This window comes from Gekko japonicus, unplaced genomic scaffold (genome assembly GCF_001447785.1).
Source record: "Gekko japonicus isolate JY-2015 unplaced genomic scaffold, Gekko_japonicus_V1.1 scaffold117, whole genome shotgun sequence".
NCBI lineage: Eukaryota > Metazoa > Chordata > Lepidosauria > Squamata > Gekkonidae > Gekko > Gekko japonicus.
In genome coordinates, this window is record NW_015173676.1 from 1,134,534 (window position 1) to 1,151,162 (window position 16,629).

Below are 16,629 nucleotides of genomic sequence, written 5' to 3' on the forward strand. Positions count from 1 at the left end.
TGTGGTGAAAGAACTAAGCTTTGGGCCTATATCATATTAAAATCTTCTTACCGGCTCTTAATAGAGGTTTTCAGTCTTCTCTTTGCTTGTTCACTTAACTGCCCTTTGCATTGTTCAGTACTGGAGAGCATAGAGCACAAATGGAGGCCTCCAAAGACCACCACAGAGGTTTGCTGCTGGGCATGAGTTTTGTAACCTCTTGGGCACAATGTGAGATCTGAGTGTGTGAGTTCTGGGACTCTCTGTTTCAGAATAGGTCAAGTTGGAGACTAGTAGGGAGAGCTTCTCTTGTGAATATATGACCAGCATAATGCCTAAGCTAGGAAGGTTCTGTTAGCGGGAAAAGCCTGTGGTACAGTTTATTCACTTCCCTTCTCTCCACCCCCTGGAACTCCACTTATACACAGTACAGATAAGATATTCATTGTCTGAGAACAAGAGGTCTTGCGTGAAGATTCATCAACAAGGTGTGTTACTGAAGTAACTGGTTTCTTAAGTGGCAGAACGACACATGACAACCAATATTATGGATTTGGGATGTATAGCATGTTCAACCTGAGGAAAAGAAAATAACAGTGAACATGATACCAGTTTTTGAGTATCTAAAAGGATGTCAGAGGAAATTACTGTTTATATGTGATGATGAAGGACAGAGCAGCATTGAGTTCCTGCTGTATGTCACAATAGGACAGATGTGGGTTGGAGTTCAGGAAGATACTCTTAATAAAACTAGAAATTTATCTTCAACGGATTCCCTAGCAGAATTGTAGAAGCTCACTCACTGAAAATTTTAAGAAGCAGTGGGAAGAGCATTGGCTTAACACTCAGTAATCTTGCCTGTGCCTGGGCATTTTGGGGTATTTTCTGGTGTTGTTTTAGTAAACAAAAATTGCCATATTTGTGCCCTGGAGGCACATCTCATAGCTTGATAATCACATATTTTTTCATTTGAGCACATTATGACCACAATTTTAAAAATGGAACAGAAAGAGAGTATGTTAAATTCCAAAGTATGTTCACAGCATCATTTCTCTAAGCTCTATCTGGTGGGAAATTTGAAAACAAAAAGCCAGGAATAGTCTAGACCTGCTGTGTCCTACTTACTGGACTATAGGCCTGTGCCCCCCAGCCACTTTTGAAACACTGTCTTTATTAGCTTCACCAAAGTGGTAGGCACAAATGCAGGGTAGACAGCTTAGTGATGCCTCAGCAAAGTAACCCAACATCTTTTCGGGTCAATGGTAGTTATGCTTGTTAATTGACAGGACTTGGGGAAAGATCTAGAACAAAGATGAAATTTTCAGAAGTCAACATGACAATTATATATCTTTAGTAAAGCATTTTAAAATTCACCTAACACTGAAATTCTTCTCCAACAAAGGTTTGGGTATCTGCTTTTCCCAGAGCTCATTTTTGTGGCTGATATAGGCTACAGTCTGAAGGACACTTTCCTGAGTCTGATTTCCCACAGCTGCTGCTCTGCGCTCACTCCTCTCTTTGCCCTGATGGTACGTGTCAGTTTCCCACTCGAAGCTGTGCGGCCACATTTTGTCCTGCGGCTTTGCCCGATTTTGCCTGCGGTTTTGTAATCCTGAAAAAACAGGATCATGAAACTGTGGGGGAAATCGGGTGAAGCTGCGGGTCAAAATGTGGCCGCGTGGCTTCGAGTGGGAAATTGACACGTACCGTTGGGGCAAAGAGAGGAGCGAGCGCAAAGCAGCAGCTGTGGGAAATCGGTCTGAGAGTAAGTACCAATGTTGGACTTATATATGAGTAGGAATGCTTAGGATTGCTATATAATAACCTAAAATAGAGTATTTAGGTGACCAATTTAGATTAGTGTATGGCCATATATGGAATCAAATGTAGGCTGCTCACGTTAAAATTAGTCCTCTTAAAACATCTCAGTATTTATTTATTTGTTATATTTATACCCTGCCCTCCCCACTGAGGCAGACTCAAGGCGGCTTACATAAAAATGTTTAAAACAGATTAAAAGTCTAAGTTTGCTGGTGATCTCATGTACCTAGGATAAGAGTTTTGCCAATAGAAGTGAGGGTCAAAACACTAGTTGGGTAGGTATTCCGAAAAATAGCTCCTTGTGTCATCTTTGTATAATGATAGCTGTTACCAACACCTTTCACACTTTTCCAGCTGATGACAAGATCTGATGTAATAGCTAACATTTTAAATACTTTCTTTTGCAAGGGTAACATCTAGATTATTAGTAAATGCCCACCAATGTTAAATCTCTTTTTTTTTTTGGGGGGGGGGGTTGGTCTAGGTATGTTTTGTTGCAAAGGCTAGCGTACCATTCAGCATTATTGTGATCATGTGATTTCTTTCAAAATTTCAGCACATCTGGTTAATCTTATTTCTGATGGTCTAACTTTATAATTTTGTTCTGTGCTGGAAATCTGAGTAGCTGGTTGATTAGGATGTACACTTGACCCTAGAACTCAAGAGTGCCTCACTGGGCAAGAAGCATTATTATTAATGATGTTGTCCTTGAGCAGAATGTAAGGTTATTTTAAAGAACACAATATTAACAAGAATACTTCCAGCATTGGAAACAGAAAGAGTAAAACTTCAATCCTTAAGTAATTTCCACGACTTAATTATCTAGGTATATTTAGGGAGCAGAATATCAAATGCACAGATACCTCAGTAATGGTAGTGGCAGATCTATGTTCAGATTAAGTTTGTTTATTTCAGCTTCAGGCAGAAAACAGATCTGGCTGCTGACATCCAAGAAACAAACTTGCAGCATGCACTGATCAGTCAATATACAAAATTAATTTTCTCTGAAAGGCATGAATATTGCTTTTAAGAACCTACCTCTTAAAACTCTTACCTTTTGGTTTGATAAGGCTAACATCATGATTGAAGTTGGGCCATTTATAAGACATTGCCTATGGTAACGAAGTTGGGAGCTAAAATTAATTTCTTACTGGCTCAAAGATTCAATTAAACATGCAGATAGGCAGGGGAATTGATGCCCGGCGTCTGTATTACCTTGCATTGGTGGTAATATTTCCAAGAATTCATGTATTTAAAGTACCACCAATGCTTTGTTATCTTTCTGGTAAAGGTGTTTATGCATTTATGATTCTAATAAACTAGTTGAAGTCTGAAAGCTTTATGAAGTTAATCTAAACATATCATCCACAGTTTTAAAAGATTATAAAAACTTGTTTCATAGCACGAATTCCAGAGCAAGCACTGCAGATGTCTAATTGAAATGTCTACACTCCATTGCAGCTGTACTAAACATATAAGATAGGCCTTACTGGCTTTTAATGGTATGATCCTGGCATACAGCAGGTGCACAGAGCAATATCATCCTACTACTTAGCATGTCTTCCCTTTGCATTGTGTAAAAATGTGATAGTTGACAAAAAAATAAGCAGACTTAAATAATGGTCTGTAATTCTTTAACATTAAGAAAGATTTCAAGGTAAAATACTAAACAGGAGAGGCTGTGATAGTAGAATTTGAGTTGATAACTTCCCTAAAGGTTTGAATGCAGGAAGTATAGCTACCCTTACATGTATAACAGCACATAATCAGAAACCAGAACAGGTGTTACAGAACCAGGCTGAATTAGTCACAGATTCAAATTCTGGTCCAGATCCTGGTGACATATCACGACACCCAATATACAGATTAAGGGGAACCGAGTATTGATTTGTCCTAGATTCTGGGGTTCACCAGCCACTGTTGACTACCTTTTTGTCATTCCAAATGGATCAGAAGCATGAAGTACAACTGAAGTAATATTTTGTTGAGCCGTTATTTAACCTTGAATTTCCCCTCCTCTTTCCACAATTACTATTCGTCACTTTGTACTATAAGGAGCAAGATGATTTGTATAGGCCAGCTATTTTCAGAATATTACAAGACAGAATGTTTTTCCCAAAAGGAGTTTATTTACCAGGAGTAGAAAACCAAGAGCAGCTAACTAATTTACCATTGCTTGCCCTTCTCATTATGCAAGCTACACTCACCCTCAATTGCCACATTAGCAGGCCATAATTCCAGAACTGGTTATGGTTATACTTTTATGGCAAGCCTAGTGGTTCAGTTAAAGATATTTTGTATCTTCTGACATTTTTTCTGGTAGTTCTTATTGCTTACATCATAAGTATGCATTGGACTCTGGCTGTGGAGTAGCTTTGGAATTTACCAGCCTATACAATGTGTGTGTGGGGAGATCTATACCTGACAGTCCAAGTCATAGATTCTGGAGATGTATAAATACTTAACAAAGAGGCAAAGAAAGACATGGGGTGTCTGTTAACAGCTTCTGGCTTCGACAGTGAATCTGTGTGAATGTCAGTGTACACTTGATCAGATAAGGGGGAAAGTTCAAGAAACTTGCATCATATTCAGTATATATGTGGAAAAATGAAGCATTGAAAAAGGAATGTGAGGTAAAGAAGAAGCTAGTTTTCTTCTAGAGACTGAGCAGTTGGGTGTGTCAGAGAGCAATCAGTCTGGTTGTCGCTTAAAACCACCATAGTGTATTGATTCAGCCTTTTGTATGTCTGGGAAGCTGATATACAGAGTGAGATAATAGCAATGTGATCCTGGTTGGATTTAGGAGGATCAGGGTCTGCTGCCTCCACACAGCATTCATTGCTCCTGAGAATCTTACTGGACCTCTTTTCCTTCATGGCCTTTGCTAGGAGTGCTTGCTGCTGCTGCCCCCACACCCTCTACAGCTGCCAGCCTCTGTGCACAGTCTTGTCTTCTAGCACCTATTGGAGCTGTTGTACATCCCCTCCTCCATCTCAGTTGTTGCAGATAATGCAGAATTGAATTACTGCCCCCCTTCCCGCACTTACAGTCTGTTCATCAGTTAGTCCACCACCACCCCCACACACACCAGTGTCTTGACCAAATGCATTACATTTTCAGGATTAAATTGTATGCACAGAACTGAGCTTGGTCTCCTGAGGCATACTTTAGGTTACTTAAGCTTCATTCTGTGAGGTAACCCAAGTAAACCAATATAGTGATTTTGCTAATTTTTCTGGGCTTTTAATTTTTGTTCTTTTTTCTTTTTTGTGAATGGAAAAATTGAGGGGGCAATACAGACACTGGCCTCAAAGGGGGTGATAGGGGATAGGTGGCCTTTGAATTCTTGAGTGCCATATGCATGTGCATTTGTGTGTTCTCCCACCTTGTTTCTGTGAGCCACATGTGCAATGCAGGCAAGTGCGAAATAGCTGTGTCTCCAGAGAATATGCTTCAACAGCCAGGTAACTGACAGCTGGTGGATTAGTTGCCAGTACAGACTCTCTCTGGAGCCATCCCTTGCTCTTTCCCTCAATTTCCTCTTGTTGTCATGGTTACATTCACTTATTGGCAACTGCAGGGAGATTGGCAGGCATGAAATTGCTTATAAGGTTCTGGAATGCTGGTGTGTACAAGGAAACAGTAGCCGTCTGGATGCTCCCAGAAGTGTATTGCATGGGCATCATACTTTTGTTCAAGCTGGTAGTCAAAGCTCTAGGCTCCTTCAAACTGTCCCTCCGTTCAACAGATTCTTCATTGGAATTAATCGTGCAAATGACATAAATGGTTACTTTTTAACTCTGTTTCAAAATGTTCTACCCAGATTGGATGATATATACTCTGTGACATGTGGAGGGGCTAGAGAGTTTAAAAAAGAAGAAGAAGAGGAGATTGGATTTATACCCCGCCCTTCACTTGGAGTCTCAGAGCGGCTTACAAACTCCTTTCCCTTCCCCTCCCCACAACAGACACCCTGTGAGGTGGGTGGGGCTGAGAGAACTCTGACACCAACTGCTCTTTCAGGAACAGCTGTGCCAGAGCATGTGACTGACCCAAGGTCACATCAGCAGGTGCAAGTGGAGGAGGGGGGAATCAAACCCGGTTCTCCCAGATTAGAGTCCGCACACTTAACCACTACACCAAACTGGCTCTCAGGAGGAGGAATAGAGACTACAGGATGGAGAAAGGAAATCCCAGACAGAATTTTTCTAGAATTTACCTGCTCACATTTCCCCCTGCAGTCATAATGTGAAAATCAAATTTTATGAAAAAATTAAATCAGAATTTTATACTGGACTCTGATGGTGGTATAGTTGTAGACATCCAGACTAGTTGATAATAGTGCAAACAAAATTACCTGGATATGGCTGGTAAATTATGGAGAGGCAGCTTAAAGTCTGCTGCAGCAAACAAGTGTCATTGGCATTTATGCATCTGATGATGAGAAGGAGGAGATTGGATTTATACCCTGCTCTTCACTTGGAGTCTCAGAGCTGTTTACAAACTCCCCACAAACTTACAAACTCTCCTTCCCTTCCCCACAACAGACACCCTGTGAGGTAGGTGGGGCTGAGAGAGCTCTGACAGAAACTGCTCTTTTCAAGAACAGCTGTGACAGAACTGTGGCTTGCCCAAGGTCATCCAGCAGCTGCAAGTGGAGGAGTGGGGAATCAAACCCGGTTCTCCCAGATTAGAGTCCACACACTTAACCACTACACCAAACTGGCTCTCTGAAAGCTCATGCCACAATACATTTGATAATATTTAGGGTGCCATAAGACTCCTTGAGTGTAGCTGTTGATGTGTTGCCAGATATTTGCAGGTGCTAGACTTCAGGGGGGACAGTGATCTTTGAGTTATTTTTGCATCACAAGACATCCAATCAGAATTCAGGAGACTATGTGAAACAGGTTTTAGATTTGGGGCCACTGTTATTGTGACCAATAATTATATTACTTGTGTAGATCAGCAGGTCAAATACTCATCTAAGAATCTGGTTCTTACCTTAGTGCCTTTGTGGGTGGGGTCAAATGCTTACTCAGGCTGTAGGTCTTGTTCCTGTAATCAAGTATGCTGATTTGCCAACTTCTGCCACACATGTTTCATAGTAATGTAACATATTACATGGTGTTTCATACAGATCCCCTTATATATGGCCAGGTGAACTGTGGTGTGTATGCGCGTCCACACACGCACTTTTAGTGGGATGTACTGTATGATCTGGGCATCCACATCCTTGAGGGACAGGTAGGTTTATAACTATGTAAAGAAATAAACCCTGTATTACAGTATGAGAAAGATGGAAAGGGTGCGTGTTCATTTTTTTCATTACTGGAGATGGCCCCTGACAGACCACTCAGAATTGCATAGACCTCAATTGTGCGTCCAAGGGGGGGGGGAGAGACTGAGGGAGTTCCTGGGTATGTGAACCTTTCTTCAATGTTCTTTGGGGGCAGGGAACCAAATCGACTCCAGGCCGGCAGGCTGCTGGGGCCATGGAGCTGTGGGCGGGCCGCAGCAGCAGAGGCGGCAGTGGTGTAGCAGCAGCCTTGCCGCACCAGGGCAGCTGGCCCGCTGGCCGGGCGCGGCGGGCCCCGGATCGCCAGCCCACGCTGGGCGGCTGCCGCAGCGGCTCCCACGCCTGGTGCTGCTGCCTGGGCTGCGCTGAGCCGTGCCAAGGAGAAGGAGGAAGGGGAGCGCCCTCTGCCTCCTCGCTGCTTCCCTCCCTCCCTCCCTCCACTGCTTCCCTCCCTTGCCGCAGAGCGAGAGAGAGAGAGAGCGTGTGCACGCGTGGGGGGCAGATCCCCGATCCCCACCGCCTTTCTTTTCTCTCTCGCCAGGAGGGGAGGCTCAGCTGCCGCGGGGCTGGAGGGCACAACCCCCCAGCTCTTCCTGCCTCTGCTCGCTCCCCAGCCACCATGGCGGGTGCGGTCGCCCCGTTAGCGCAGCGTGTGGGGGGCTTTTGGCAGGGGTGCGGGGTGCAGTTTGGCGCCCCTGAGGGCCGGTGCGCCCTAGGCAAGCCTCTAGTTCGCCTAGCGAGCGAGCCGGCCCTGTCCCCACCACAGTTGATACAATGAGTGAACTTGAGGCCCCTTGCATGTCTTCGATTCCAGCTTTGGATTCCTTCGGCCCGCTTGGCCTGGAGGAAATAAACAGATTGCTCATGACTGTATGCCCAACCACATGCAACCTTGATCCGTGCCCTTCCTGGCTGATTAAAGCCGGTCATGAAGGGTTCTGAGGTGCCCTGAGGGAGATTATCAGCAAGTCCCTTGTGTCCGAGATGGGTATCCCCCTTAGAAGTGTATATAAAACCTCCCCTTACTACTGAACACGACAGAGAAACTTATGAAGGTTTATTGGATAAGGATAATAAACTGAAATCCAAGGAGAGACTTTGGGATACTCTTAACATCAAATTTACTTGGTGGGAAACCTTACAACTTCAATCTAGATATGCCAAAAATGCAGTTGTGGAATTCTAAATTGCTAAAACCCAACTAGACAAGATCTGGCTATTGACAAGTGACAAGATGATACAGAAGCTTTATAAACAACCATGATTCCTGGATGAGAGACATTGGCCACTCTATAGAAATAGAAAATGGCTGAAAATGTGGAAAACAGTCAGATATATGAGATCTATAAATTATAAAGAGAATATTTTTAAAATGTTTCATAGATGGTACTGGATGCCAGATAGATTAGCTAAGTGTCATAAGTCTGTTTCCATCAACTGCTGGAAATGCAAAGGAAATGTGGGAACGTTTTTCCACATGTGGTGGCGTTGTAGCAAGGTTTATAACTATTGGTTAAAGATACAAAAAATAATATCAGAAATAATGGAACAAAATGTTTTTTTTAACACCCGAAATGGCTTTGTTAAATATAATCCTAGATAGCTTTGTACAAAAAGATGTCTATCTGTTGATCTATGTATTGACAACTGCCAGGATATTGTTGGCTAAGTTTTGGAAACTAGAAAAAACCCCGACAAGGGAGGAAATAAGGACAAAACTGCTTGAACTGATACAAATGGACAAACTAAATTTGATGTTACAAGGGAAAGACGAATGTATTCATACAATTAGGTGGGCAAGAGTGTTTAAGTGGATAAATAACTCTTGGAAAATATAGACTCGAATGTATATGATCTACCATATGTAATATTGGATAAAACTGATAAATAAAGCTTATTAAAAAAACCCAAGTCCCTTGTGGAGGGACGGTTCCCGGGGGCACTCAAGAAGGCGATGGTCCGCCCTCTCTTGAAAAAGCCATCCCTGGATCTGGCCGAATTGGCCAACTATCAGCCGGTGTCCAATTTGCCCCATTTGGGCAAATTAATTGAGAGGGCGGCGGCGATACAGTTGCAGAGCTTTCTGGATGACGCTTCCATTTTAGATCCCTTCCAGCCTGGCTTTTGCCCAGGACACGGGACAGAGACAGCGCTGGTCACCCTTACTGACGACCTCCGGAGGCACCTGGATCGGGGCGGCTCGGCAGTGCTGCTGTTGTTAGATCTGTCGGCCGCGTTTGACGTGGTCGACTATCAGCTACTAGCCCACTGCCTTGCCGATGTGGGGATACAGGGGCTTGCATTGCAGTGGCTTGTCTCCTTTCTCCAAGGTCGGGGACAAAGGGTGATGCTAGGGGAGCAGCAATCCTGGAGGCACCTATTGGAGTGCGGAGCGCCTCAGGGGGCGGTGCTCTCTCCGATGCTTTTTAACATCTATATGTGTCCCCTTGCGCAGATTGCACAGAGGTTTGGGTTGGGGTGCCATCAGTACGCTGATGACACCCAGCTCTATCTGCTATTGAGCGGCCAGTCAGGCTCTAGACAGGAACATCTGGACCGGGCATTGCACGCCATGGCTGGTTGGCTCAGTTGGCTGAAACTAAATCCGGTGAAGATGGAGGTCTTGTGCCTGAGTTGGGGTGGTGTGGGGTTGGGGCTCCCGCTCCCAACCTTCGATGGGGCGCCATTGGTGCCTGCGTCGGGGGTTAAGAGTTTGGGAGTGCTCCTGGAACCCTCCATAACAATGGAGGCCCAGGTAGCAGCCACTGCCAAGTCGGCCTTTTACTATCTTCGGCTGGTCCGGCAGTTGGCTCCCTTCCTCGATCGCAACGACCTGGCTACAGTGATCCACGTGATGGTCACCTCGAGGCTAGACTATTGTAACGCTCTCTACATGGGGCTGCCTTTGTTGCAAATTCGGAGGCTGCAGCTAGTGCAGAATGCCGCGGCCAGACTGTTGATGTGTCTTCCTAGACGGGATCACATCCAGCTGGCGCTGAAGGCACTGCACTGGCTGCCAATAACATACCGAATTCACTTCAAGGTGCTGGTACTTATCTTTAAAGCCCTAAATGGCCAGGGTCCGACATACCTGAGGGACCGCCTTTCCCCATACATACCCCAGAGAGCACTGTGGTCGGGGTCACAACATTGGCTGGTTATTCCAGGCCCCAGGGATGCCAGGCTCGCTGTGACCAGAGCTAGGGCCTTTTCAGTGGTGACTTCTTACTGGTGGAATGAGCTCCCGGAGGAGATCAGGGCCCTGTGGGATCTTATGCAGTTCCGCAGGGCCTGTAAGACGGAGCTCTTCCACCAGGCTTTTAATTAGGAGCCGCCCACTAATATCACCAATGGCCACCATTACTAACTGCGGCATAGGCTGGGCTGCAGTGTGATCGCGTCGCTGCTGAGTGGGATATTCTGGCCCTATATGGCACGCTATCTTGCCTAAAATGTACTGTGAACACTTTAATTTGTATATTTTGATTGATTGTTTAACTGGTTTTATTGTAACTGTTTTTTTTAAGTTTTATTTATAGTTTTTCCATAATTACATACATATATCTCCCCTTGTTTAACAATTAGGGGGGGTCAACATTACAGTTTTTCTTCGTACCATTTTATGGCCTTATGCCATTTCTGGTTAAATTTATCTTCTGTTTTTCCCGCCAAAAACATATTTAATTTATCCATTTCTATCACATAAAAAAACTTGCTTATCAACTCTTCCTTACTCGGTATACTGTCCGACTTCCAATTCTTTGCAATACATATTCTCGACATTGTAGCTACATATGCAATAATACATGTTTCATTATATTTAAGGCCATCAGGTGTTCTGTTTAATAGAAAAATTTCTGGTTTCAATGGTAAGTCTATTTCTGTAATATATAATTTTCTACTAGAAGAAGAATTTATGGAGGATTGGAAAAAAACCATCAATGATCAAATGGTAGAGAGGAATGGGAAAAACATGGAAATCTATTAAATTACTAAGAGCTACGTCGTATAAAGAAAATATAATAAAAATTATATACTGATGGCACTGGACGCCAGATAAGCTGCAAAAATGTTATACAGATGTTTCAGGGAACTGCTGGAGGTGTAAAAATAACATAGGAACGCATTTCCATATATGGTGGAAATGCGAGAAAATACAAAGATTCTGGAAAATTACTAAACAGTTGATAAAAGATATTACAGAAATGGTTTTATTGTAACTGTTTGATTGTTTGATCGGTTTTAAGTGTTTATATGAATCTTGGCCCAGTGGGGCAAGTAATGTGAGCTGCCCTGAGCCTGCTTGCAGGGAGGGAGGGCTAGAAATACGACAAATAAATAAATGAATAAATTGGTGAAACTTCCTATGTAGGGAGTTAGGAGCACCCTTCTTTGGTGCTTCTTCAAGGCTTGTGGGACATCTTCAGTGAAATTCTTGGACCTAAAACCTAACCCCATTGTGGTTGGTTGTAATACAATAAGAGGGGCATTGGTGGAGTATGCAGATGGTAGGCTGTATCCTTCTAAGTACACTGAAAGCTTGCACCTGAGCACCCTTTCCACTTCTACTGCTTCACAGAGCAGCTCAGCCCTTTGCATTTGCCTCTGTTACCAAGGGTCCAGTGCACATACTTGTGCTTTCTAGGGGAGGTGAGAATCAACCACTGCCCACCTCCCTTCCTCTCTCTGGGTATATGTTACTGACCAGGGCTTAATGTGGGTCACAGAAGTCAGATTTATCGCATTCAAAAGGAATTTAATATGAAAATAAAAAGTGTATGCATCATTTTCAAACACAATGGACTGAGCAAGGAATAGAAGAAAAATAATATTGGTCTTCCTACTTACATACTCCTAATGACAGTGAACGAGGATAGGCTGTTTAAATCTAGAAGTTGCACGTGTTTAGAATTTATTAGTTACTTTGGTTTCTGTATCTAGAGTTAATATCCTGCTGAGTTCAATAGCCTGTAATGGTTACTACTTGGAGTTCAGAAGGCGTCTATGTATAAAATAGCTAGTAGTTAAATGGAAAATGCTATTTCCTCCTGATGAATGGCAAATATCCCCTTCTTCCTCACACTCAGGGGTTTTATTATCTCCATTTCTCCCTCCCCCCGTCTTTTTTTTTTTATGTCCCAAAAGGAAGGAATGCTCTTGCCTTGTTCTCCTGAGCTGTGTAGCTTTAGGTATGACTATGGATGAAGAGTGATTCTGAAGAAGTATGCATGCACATGAAAACTTATACTCAGAATAAAGCTTTGTTGGTTTTAAAGGTGCCACTGGACTCAAACTTTGTTCCACTGCTGCCTTTTTTCCTCCTCTGGCTATGATCATCTGCAGGGGTCATTTCGTAGAAAAAGAGGTGCAGGAGCTCATTAGTATAACTCATTAGCATAACTTATTTGCATATGCCACACACCCTGACATCATCGGAAGTGTGTCAGAAGGCAACACCAACCGCTTAGGCTCCACTGGACTGTTTTGCTAGCTATTGGGGGGTGGGGGACGTGCAGATCTGTCCTTGCAGAGGAGGGAGAGCTTGTACCTGAATAAAACTTGGTCTTAAAAGTGTCACTGGACTGTTTTGGACCGGAGGGGCTCTGCAACTTACCTTACTGCTTCTTGCTCTGACTGGGGGCTGCTGGGAGCAGGGGGTGGAGCTCCGCTCCTGCAGGAAATGACCCCTGAATTCTGTATTTCTATGGCACTGAGTGGCTCTGAAAGAGAGAAGTGATTCAGACTCCTTTGCTTATTTCTTTTCTCTCTGCTAACCAGCAAAAGTACTTTGTAGAGTCTGCACAGAGTGCAGACCCAGTTATTGTCTCATTGGGTAGTGAACTCTGGAATAACTCCTGTGGCGTAATTAAGCACAACACCCTTGGGCTGCAATAAGTGAAATTTATCTAGATGCCTGCAGTTAGACCTTTTGTGACTATAGAACAACAACAGTGTCTAAATTGGAGTAGATTCAGAGGATCAGTACCTCTGAATATAAAGGTTCCCCTCAGTCACCATGGTTAGTAGCCATTGATAGATTTATTCTCCATTAATCTATCTAATCTCCTTTTAAAGCTGTTATTCCTGTGGCCATCACTACATCCTCTGGCAGTGAATTCCACATTTTAATCACTCTCTGTGTAAAGTAGTATTTTCTTTTGTCTGTCCTGAACCTGCTGCCCATCGGCTTCATTGGATGTTCAGAGATTTTTCTGAGCATATATCTATTCAAAGTTATCTCTTCTCCAGGGATGGAACAGTGGGAACATAGCTGAGAAAGTAAGACTTGTGCACATTTTGCAAATTTAAAAGCTAAAGCAAACTGTAAGCTTTGCATTTGCTTAACCACTACCTTTCAAAGACAAGGGTCTACAACAGCAGGTCAAGTAACAATACATTAACATTATCATAAATTTCCTCTTTTCACAGCAAGCAAGCAATGCAGAAATATTTCACAGGGGGAGAAAGAATTTATCTTGGGTAATCTCTGGGTCTCTAAACATGCAGTACGGTTGGGTAACTGAAGAAAAAGCAGTCCAAATGATCAAGTGGTTGGAGCGCTTTCTCTACTCATAAAGGCTAAAGTGATTACAGGTTTTTAGTTTAGAAAGATGACTAAGGTGGGACCGTGATACAGATTTATAAAATTAAGCATAATATGGAAAGTTGGCATAGAGAAACTTTTCCCTATATTACATAGCAGCTGGGGAAGGCGGTAACTGATGGCAGTAGGTTGAGGATAGACAAAAAGCAGTATTCTTCACACAACACAGTTTATGGATTTAACTGCCACGAAATGTGGTTAGTGCCAAGGTTTAACAACTTTAAGCGGCCGAGGAGGTGAGAGGAATCAGACAAATATACGGTATGTAGGTTAGATCTACTGATAACTATTGGCCAGTGAATTCACAGAATTTTCTTTAAGGAAAACAGTGGGGACTAGGGGTACAAAAAAGAAAAGGGAAAAAAGAAAAAAAGTATACAACATAATTACATTTGTCGAAGACAGTCATGTAGTACATAATGTATAGAACAGAGAATATTTTCCCTTTCATTCCCTTCATTATAATTTTGAAGGTATTATACATAAAATACGATAGTTCTTATTTCTGTTGTGGTACAATTGTATTCATCTAAGTTTTTGTTTCAAAATTCATAACTAATCTATTTTGACTGCAACACTGGTTTCATCATTACTATGTATTCTGTATAACATTTAACCTACTTCTATATATTCATTAGAACTTTTAATAGATAACTAGTATCTCACCGTGTAAAAGAAAGTCTATGATATATCATACAGAGAACCCATTTGTATTTGATATATTATCTTTGGAACAGATTTTAATTCTACTTCTGTTTCATTACCATACATTTGTATATGATATTTTCTCACTTGACGTTTGTCTCCTGCTAGCATAATACACACCATCTCTCCTCATATTTCGTAATAGACCTGTTTCTCAAATAGGTTGTTAATTTTGCCATTACTGCATATTCAGCAAGTTTATTTTTGCATTCTTCTAAATGTGGACAGGTGTCTAGTTTCCATTTTGCTGTGTAAATTGTTTTAGCTGCTGTCACCATGTATTTGAATATGTCTTCTAAAATTTTCTTTTCTCTCTGCTAGCCACTGATGGACCTCTGCTCCATATGTTTATCCTTTTCCCTCTTTTATCCATTCTAACTCAACTGTTCAACAATTTCATTGAGTGCCCACGAGTTCTTGTATTGTGAGAAAGGGAGAAAAGTACTTCTTTCTCGACCTGCTCTATCCCATGCATAATCCTGTAAACCTCAATCATGTCACCCCTCAGACGTTGTTTCTCCAGGCTAGAGAGCCCCAAGTGTTTTAACCTTTCTTCATAGGGAAAGTGTTCCAACCCTTTTATCATTCTAGTTGCCCTTTTCTGCACTTTTTTCAGTGCTTTAATATCCTTTTTGAAGTGTGATGACCGGAACTGTACACAGTATTCTAAATGAGGTTGCACCATCAATTTATACAGGGGCATTACAATACTGGCTGATTTGTTTTCAGTTCCTTTCCTAATAATCCTCAGCATACTGTTGGCCTTTTTTATTGCAGTCACACACTGTCCCAACATTTTCAGTGAGTTACCTACTATGACTCCCAAGATCTCTCTCTGGGTCAGTCTCTGCCATTTCAGACCCCGTCAATGTGTATTTATAGTTAGGATTTTTGCCCCCAGTGTGCATCACTTTGCACTAGGCCACACTGAACCCCATTTGCCATGTTGACGCCCACTTGCCCATCCTCGACAGATCCCTTTGGAGCGCCTCCCAATCCTTCCTGGTTCCCACCACCCTGAACAATTTTGTGTCATCCGCAAATTTAGCCACTTCACTGCTCACTCCCAACTTAAAATCATTAATGAACAAGTTAAAAGAAATTGGACCCAGTACTGATCCCTGCAGTACCCCACTGCTTACCACCCTCCACTGTGAAAATTGCCCATTTATATTCACTCTCTGTTTCCTATTAAATAGCCAGTTTTTTATCCACAAGAAGATTTGTCCTTTTATCCCATGACTATTGAGCTTACTTAAGAGCCTTTGATGAGTAACTTTATCAAAAGCTTTCTGGAAGTCAAGGTGATCAACATCTATTGGGTCCCCCTTGTCCACATGTTTGTTCACCCCTTCAAAGAACGCTAACAGGTTAGAGAAACAAGATCTTCCCCTTACAGAACCCATGCTGAGGCTGCCTTCCCTTACAGTTCCTATGCTGAATCTTCCTCAATAGTTTTTGTCACATTTGAGTTCTTTGAGAACTCTTGGATGCATGCCATCCAGGCCTGATGATTTATCATGCTTAATTTTATAAATCTGTATCACGGTCCCACCTTAGTCATTTTTCTAAACTAAAAATCTGTAATTACTTTAGCCTTTGGGCTCAAACCATTGAGTTTTGCCCCAAAACCAGAGTATCACTTCCGTGTGACGTCATCATATCAGGGACATCACATGGTTGTGGCTGTTAGGGGCAGAGCTCATGGAATTGGGGGATCCCCTGTTCCTACCTGGGGACTGGCAACCGTACATGATCCACAAGAAGATTGGCCTTTTATCCTATGACTATTGAGCTTACTTAGGAGCCTTTGATGAATAACTTTATCAAAAGCTTTCTGGAAATCAAGGTGAACAACATCAATGGGCTCCCCCTTGTCCACATGTTTGTTCACTCCCTCAAAGAATGCTAACAGGTCAGTGAGACAAGATCTTCCCCTTACAGAACCCATGCTGAGGCTGCCTCAATAGTTTTTGTTTATCAATGTGCCTACTAATTCTTTCCTTAATAACAGTTTCCACCAATTTACCTGCTATTGACATCAGACTGACTGGCCTGTATTTTCCTGGATCTCCTCTGGGACCATTTTTAAAGATGGGAGTGACATTAGCTACCTTCCAGTCCTCAGGAATGGAGGCAGATTTTAAGGAAAGATTACATATTTTTGTAAGGAGATCCACAAGTTCACATTTGAGTTCTTTCAGAACTCTCGGATGTATGC

At 42.6% G+C, this 16,629-nt stretch overlaps 1 protein-coding gene across 2 annotated transcripts in view; it reads left to right on the forward strand.

Moving 5' to 3' along the window:
- The window catches only part of IPO13 (importin 13), an 89,639-nt gene that overhangs the window by 39,579 nt on the left and 33,431 nt on the right, over positions 1-16,629 (forward strand). The window lies entirely within an intron of this gene.